Source organism: Saccopteryx bilineata, chromosome 2 (genome assembly GCF_036850765.1).
Source record: "Saccopteryx bilineata isolate mSacBil1 chromosome 2, mSacBil1_pri_phased_curated, whole genome shotgun sequence".
In the NCBI taxonomy this organism is placed as follows: Eukaryota; Metazoa; Chordata; class Mammalia; order Chiroptera; family Emballonuridae; genus Saccopteryx; species Saccopteryx bilineata.
Genome location: NC_089491.1, coordinates 261,675,819 through 261,683,766, shown reverse-complemented (window position 1 = coordinate 261,683,766; position 7,948 = coordinate 261,675,819).

Sequence of the window (7,948 nt, the reverse complement as noted above, 5' to 3'; positions counted from 1 at the left end):
TGCTCCCTTTGGAAGGTGCTACGCTGTCCTGGCAGCCCAAAGTGAGTTTCCTCCCTGAACTCACTGCTAAGAATAAACAACCAAGCCACCTCCACACCCTCCTTAGAGGCCGTAGCCTTTTTGGAGGCCTTCCTTTGCTCAGTTTAGCCCTTTTTGGCAGGAGGGAAAGTAGGCGGCAAGCCCCAAGATCTACAATTTGAATGCAGTTTCGATGGTTCCAGAGCATATCCACTTGCTGTGTTGAGGGGAACCATCCATGCCCAGGGCATATCTGGAGCTCAGTCCATCAGGGCTGCATTCGCGCTGCAAAGAACAGACCCTCAGATTCTCTGTGATAGGAGCTGTTGGTGCCCTGGCAGACCGACTTTGCCCCCCAGGGAACATCTGGCAATATCTGAAGACATTCTTGGTTGTCACAAGAAGGGGATGATTGAGGCTTCAGCATCCTACAATGCACAGGGAACCTTCCCCTCCACCCACCGCCACCCACCCCCAGCAACAGAGAATTATCTAGTTCAAAACGTCCACAGTGCCGCCGTTGAGAAACCCTGATCTGAGTCAATAGCACGGCGCTGAGCTGGACACAGCGTAGGTGCCCTGGCACATCAATTCCTTTCCATTTTATCTATTGCCAAGATGTCAGCCTGGTACGGTGATCCTGGATGGTGTCTGTGAGAAAAAAAAACTTAATTAATAAGTGTGGGGTGACAAAAAAGAGGTACAAGGCTCTCCAACAAAACATGATGCCAGCTGCAGTGCAGGCCACATGGAGTTCTAAACTTTCTCCAGGAACATTAAGAGAGGAAAAGCAAACAGGTGAAATATTACAATAGTTTAAATATTTTCTTTAACCCCACCTCTCAAAGATATTATCATTTTAAGATAAAATCAACATAAAACATTTTTGAGATTTTTGTTCATTGTGACTAAAGAAATTTTTTCTTTTTTTCTTTTTATTTAATTTATTGTGTTTACATAGATTCTAGTGTCACCCCTAATGCATCCGCCCTCCCCCGTATTCCCCTCAACATCTCCTTTGCCCGCCTCTCAACAGCTCCCTCCCCCCTTCCCTTCAGGTTCAATTCTGTTCCTCAGTTCACATTGTTCCTTGGATTCCTCAAATGACTGAGGTCATATGATATTTTTCTTTCTCTGGCTTATTTCACTTACCATAATAGTTTACAGGTCCATCCATGTTGTTGCAAAAGGTAATATTTCCTTCTTTTTCATGGCCCCATAGTATTCCATTGTGTATATGTACCACAGTTTTTTAATCCACTCGTCCACTGATGGACACTTTGTGTTTAAGCCTGCAAAACCCAACCTATATGTTACCTTTCTTATAAAACTAAATTTTAGAGAGAGAGAAATGGAGAGAAACAGAGATAGAGAGAGGAACATCAATCTGTCATTCCATGTATTCATGCTGTTATGTGTCCTGACTGTAAATTGAACCCGTAACCTCGGCATGTAGGGACGATGCTCTAACTAACCAAACTACCCGGCCAGCGCCTGCCTATACACTACTTTGCAGACCACCTTAATGCAGACTCACATTTCCTGTGCTCCATAGACAGATGCGGCTCGTGGCTCCTGAACAAGACAACAGTAATGCTAGACTGAGCCCTTTCCACTTACAGATGCTTGGTGATACACAGGGCAAGCTGCAGGGAGGGGAAAGAAAAGATGAGAAACAGGAAGAATGGATAATGGGAAAGAAATCTTTCAGAACATACAAGCAGGAAACAGAACTAACAACTCCAAAAAAGGTCTGGAACCCTGTTCTCTGCCTCTGCCCACCAGCAGCCAGGAGACAGCATCTGGACCCTGTCTCTTCTCTCCATGTTAACCTTGCTCCCAGGCACCAGCAGGGGGAGGCTTGGGGGTGGTGACGCTTACCGCCCAGCCTAGGGAGCATGTCCTCTACCTGCTGCCGACCTAAAACCCTCAGGGTGGGCCACAGATTTGGGCCAATCAGACCAAAGAGACTGTCTCCATAAGCCTCATTCGAGGCTGGCCCTTGCAATATTTTTAAATCACCTTTGGCTTAGGGAGGTTGATTGCCTGCTCGTTTCATCAAGCCCCGAGATAAAGCGCATTTCCACAGCTAATACGGAGGAGCATTTGGAGAGTGTTGAATCCATTAGAGAGGCAAAGTGGTTTCCCACTGTCATCGGCTGCATTCGGATGACAATGCAGCTCAGGGCCCACAGGGTTGGCCCTGGAGCCAGTGTACAGATTTCCAAGACTGCCTGCTACGTCAGAGCAGCCCTGTTAAGACCATCTATGAAGTAATTAAGGGCACACGTACTGGGGCCGGGCTATCTGGGTCCAAATCTCAGCCTCTGCCACCTGCTCTCTGACAACAGGAAAGCAATTTAATCTGCCTGAGCCCCTTTCTTCAACCATAAAATGGATTAATAATTGTTCTTCCCTTTGGACAGTCTTCTCCCAGATGTTTACTTGACTCTCGCAGTCACTTCTCTCGAGTGTTTGTTCAAATGCCACCACCTCCAAGAGACCTTCCCCCCCCCCCCCCCGCCTTCGTAGAGACTGTGACTGTCCCTTGGCACTCTCCATCTCCTCTCCTGGCTTTCATTTCTTTTGTCATAACGTCTATTAAGAATATATTATATCATGGATTTTTACATTTTGTTTGTTATCTTCTCTCCCAGTAGAATTTCAGCTCCAAGAAGGTCTGGGTTTTGTCAATTGTTTTCACTGCTGTATTCCCACCACCTACAACAATGCCTTGAATGAGTAAGATGCTCAATAAACATTTGTTGAAGTCATTTAATTAAATAAATGCGAACAGTAGTGCCTGACACAAAGTAGTTCATTATTACTGCTCAGATATTGGCCACAAAGCAGATAAATGCCACGGAGTTCCTATTTTAGTTCTCTTAATCACCTAAAATATTTATTGTGCATATACTATGTACCAGACAGTGCTAACACTGGGATGGGCAAAAGGACCTATAGATCAGCAGAGAGTTTAATAGCACTTCCCCTAAAGGTGGTTGGTGGATTGAATGAGCTTGTACATGGAAAATGCTTTGCACAACCAGAAACAGAGTGCCTGTTTTAGTCAGCTTTTGCTACGATAAAGCTGTGTGACAAACATCCCCCAAGCTTCATGAGCTCCAGCAGAGTTATATCTCACTAACATGTCTGAAAGTTAGTTAGGTAGAATTGGGATGCTCCATGTGTCTTCTCATTTGGGCCCCAGGGTAAAGGACCAGTGCCTATCTGGGAGAGAGTGAGAACCAGCAAAAATTAGCCATGCCTGAAGGTCTAGAACTGACACATCATCATTTCTGCCCACTGTCTATTGGCCAAATCAATCCACATGGTCAAGCTCAATATCCATGGGGTGAGGAAACAATCTTCTCACTGACCATGGAAGGGAGAGCAAATATTTACTGGGTAATAGTACCAAGACACCATATATTTAACAGAAGGTATTTATTATTATGAGGGAGAAAAATGCTTCTTCCATAAAACCCAATAGAGGTGGTGGTCAATGGTTATACATCACCTCAAAGATAGCCACCTAGATAGTGACAGAGTTGAAGGTCAGAAATTCACTGGCATTTATATGAAGCAGAGAGAGCATGAGTTTGAAATCAAAGCAGACTCATGATTCAATCCCCTTGGCACGTCCTTTTATCCCTCCAAGAGTCATCTATAAAACAAGGCTCCCATACACCTTTAGGGGTTGCTACAAGGATCCAAGGACTGATACATAGGCAGGCTCTTGTGCGCCATGACCACCTCCCAGCTGTTGATTATTCAGAGCTATTAATGGGGTGAGGCTGAGTGGCTGGTGTGTGTTCTCAGCTCAGTGGGCATCCGGCAGAGCCTCTGGCCAGTCCTGATGGAAATCTGCATAAAGGTGCCCTTAAAGGTGACATTGCAATATTTCTTTCATCATTCCTTCTCCTGCATTGATCCAGAGCTGCAATGCTAGCAATTGAGTCTTCAGCAAAACAAACATTTCCTGGGCATCTCAATGGCCCGGTACTCTGCTAGGGGTTGGGAATTCAGCAATAAGCAAGGCAACAGTGATATAACACCAGCTGTCATGAAATTCATGTTTTGTGGGGGAACTTTGGGTGTCATTCTAAGTGCGGGGACTATTGGGATGGTGCAGGGGCCAGTGGATGAGAACGATAGGGCTAAAATGGAGATGTCTTCCCAACGAAGTGAGCACTAATAACACATGATGACCAGAGCTGTGCTGGAGGCAGAGTTATAATGCCTGAGCTGTTATCGTGTGCAAGCTCTGGATGTGTGAGACCCCAGTGGAGGCACCTGATCCCGCTGGAAAGCCAGAGGCAACTTCCTAGGGGAGGTGGATTATGGTCATGGTGCTTGACTCGCCCACATCTACTCCATCAGTGGTGCTTGGAAGTGGCAAAACCAGCGACAGTGACACAGTCCTCTTCCTGCCAGTGACTGAGGCTGGCTGCCACTAGTGCCAGGCTCGGGGCTGCTTCACAAGAAGTATGGGGCATGTTGAGGCCAAACGCTGCTTGTTTGGGATTTGTGAACTTTTGAGAGATTTTAGGACTGTCTGTAGCATGAGTCAAGATAGGTCATTTTTAATGGGAAAACCACTGGAAGTAGCTTGGGTGGGCTGCAAGTTCAGTGGGGTGAGGGTCTCAGTGAATCACCAGGGTGGGGTGAATGGTGTCAGCTATGTTGATGGAGATTCCAAAATGGCCTGCATATGCAGGCTGGGTGAGAGGAGGGCTTAGCAAAGGAACAATGGCTTCTGCCAGCACTCTGTTTGGGAGAAAGCTGCCCTACCAACTCTCATTCTAAAGCCAGATAATTCAGTTCCTCCTCATATGTTCATGGTGCCTTTTGAGTTGCTGCCCCAGTGCTAGAATTCAGAGTGAGGGCAGCCTCCACTTCTTAACGGCAGCAGCTGCAAGGCACATTGGAAAAGGCATGGGTAGAAAGAAGGGTAGAAAATTGTGGCCATTTTAGCATCTCTCTATTACCTCTAATTCTGAAGCCAGGAGTTAGGAATGTCACTTCAGGTGCTGCCTAGGTAACAGTCCCCAGCCAGAAAAGGCCCTGGCTCTCTCTGAAGGTGCCCCTAGCAGGTCCTTCTGCTGGATTTGCATATTCTGATTGGTTCCCCTGTTTATCATCTGTCCCAGCAGGAAGAGCCTTTCTTATCACCAGCCCCTAGATAATGATTAAAATCCCACACCACTGTCCAGACCTTAATATGAGATTCTCCAAGGCAGAAACCTGACTTGTCCTAATTTCCCATAATTAATTTATCAAGACACCTGGTGTGGCTGCTGCTCTTTTCAGGGACTCTCTGGCTTTCCCCCAAACCACCCAGTGAGTCTCTGCCCTCCTTACCTCCTGGGGGAAGGGAGGCTGTGTTCATGGAAGACTTACTGTGAGCCCAACCCTAGAGTGAGTTTTATATGTGTGAAATCATTGCTTCCCTCAACAGATCTGCCATGTGGATAGAATGAATCCCATGTTACAGATGAGCTGACTGAGGTACAGACTGATAGCCAATTGCCCAACGACACCCAGGGCAACAGTGCCCTGGGGACCCATACCTGGGCAGATGCCAAAGAAATTGTGGCTTGGAGCCAATGCAGGAACCTTTCTCTGCACAAGGCAGGCCTCCTCAGGTGATAGGATTTGACCACAGTGTCTCTCCTGCTGTCTGTCATAGTGTCTGGAACCTCTGCATTAGCCATCCTTTTCAGTGGGTATCTCTTTTCCCATCACCATCACCCAGTATTAATACCAGGCAAGGAGACCCTGTTAAAATACAAATACTGTGCATCTACAAGTAGTTAAAAACACGAGTTTCTGAACCTCCCTTCAAACCTCTTAAAATGAACTCTTTAGAAAAGGCCTAGGAATCTGCATGTTGATATTCTCCCTTCCAGGCGATTTTGATAAACAACCCACGGACTACACCCTGTGTGGAAAATATCCCCACATGGTTATTGCTAAGTGAAAAAAGTACTCCATATTTGTTGATTTGTTGTGTCAAGTATGAGCCAATAATTGACAAAGAGAATAGATCTCAAAAGGGCCCAGAAAAAAGTCTGGGGGACTAGTTAACAGTGGGAAGTTCCCACTCAGAGCAGGGTTACAGGACCGGATCACAGGCATCTGTATTGCTTGAGCATCATGCTTTGAGCATGGCTTCCCTTGTAATCACAAAATGCAATGAGGATCTTTTCATGCAAATATTCTTGGAAAAGAGAGAAGGCATGAACAGCTGGAAAAGAGATTTCTGACCAGCCGAGAACAAAGCCTTGTGGTGAATACACAATACAGTACACAGATGATGTATTATAGAATTGTACACTTGAAACCTATATACTTTTATTAATCAATGTCAACCCAATAAATTCAATAATTTTTTTTAAAAAGACAAAGACCATCTTACAGAAAACCCCAATCCAATGAAAGAAGTGGCAAAAGGCTTGCTGTGGTTGAGGCTGGGGGTGGGGTTTCCAGCCCCTGCCCCTGTGTTCCTTTCTCATTATAGAGCCAGTGAATATCTAGAGCTCCATGGAGCAGAGTTGGAAAGCAATTGGTCAAGCTCAATACCATCATTTTACAAACGGGGGCGGGAACTGCTTAAGGTCACACAGTTCACGACATCAGAGCTGGGACTAGAACCTGGGTCTTTTTGCCATCAGAACTTTTTCTGCTACACGACTCTCAAAGTTCTTAACAATTCTAATTCTCATCATTCACTGGGAATCTTCTAAGTGTCCAGCAATGTGCATACATCATGTCCACCCCTCAAAACAGCCACATGAAATAACTAAAACTTAGAGAGATGACAGGACATACCCAATACCACATAAGTAGGAAGAAAAGAGACAGGGGTTGAACCCAGGTCTATCTAAATTCAAACTGAGAATGCTTTCCACAGGTAAAGCAGCTGCTGGCTGTGGAGAGGGAGGTGGGGCTTTAGCTCAGTGCAGATGGCCCCTCCCCACACCTGTCATGTTATGCTCTTCTGCCAGGATTTTCACCACTGTCTCTTTCTTTGGATATCAGTGCCCTACCCACTCTGCACCCAGCACCCAGCACTGCCCCTAGAAGATGCTCAACATCTGTTACTTGCTGACTACTCATTCTCAGAGACCACCTTTAAGTCACCTATGGGAAGAGGAGGCTGAGGGCATTTCCCAGCTGTGTGACCCTAGACAAGATAACCCATTTTTCTGCACTGGCTCCTTTACAAACAAATCAAATTCTACAAAAATAGTGCTGCATTGATTAAGATGCTTCGGTTTACAGATAACATAAATCCCAACCTGTACTGGTTAAAACACTGAGGAAATCTATTCTCCCATGTAACAGGAAGTCCAAAGGTTGAGTGACATTTAGAGTTAGAGATGTAGCAGCTCAGTAATGTCAATGAAACCTTGGCCAGATAGCTTGGTTGGCTAAAGTATTCTTCTCATATGCAAAGGTTATTAGTTTGATACCCAGTAAGGGCACCTAGAGAAACAGATCAATGTTTCTATCTGTCGCTCTCTCTTCCTTCCTCTCTCTCTAAAAATAATAAATAAAAATTTTAAAAATAACGTCAACAATGATGTAGTTCCTTTTATTTTTCCACTACCATTGTGAGAGTTAGCTTAATTTTCTGTCTTCTAGCACATAGCAAGATGGTTGTCAAAGTCACAGTTGTCACATCTGCGCATGCTCCAAACAATGGAGAAGAGTGTCTATTCTTAGTAATGGGGAAAAGTTTCTCAAAAGCCACTAAAAGACTTTTTTCATTTCTCATTGGGCAGAACTGGGTTACATGCTAACTCTAAACCAAGCATTGGCAAGAGAGTAGTATGGCTGTGATTATTAGCTAAACCAATCATCTATAGTGCAGTGAATGATGGAAAGCCAACTCCCTACCTTGAAAAGGTGTATTTAAGTGAGG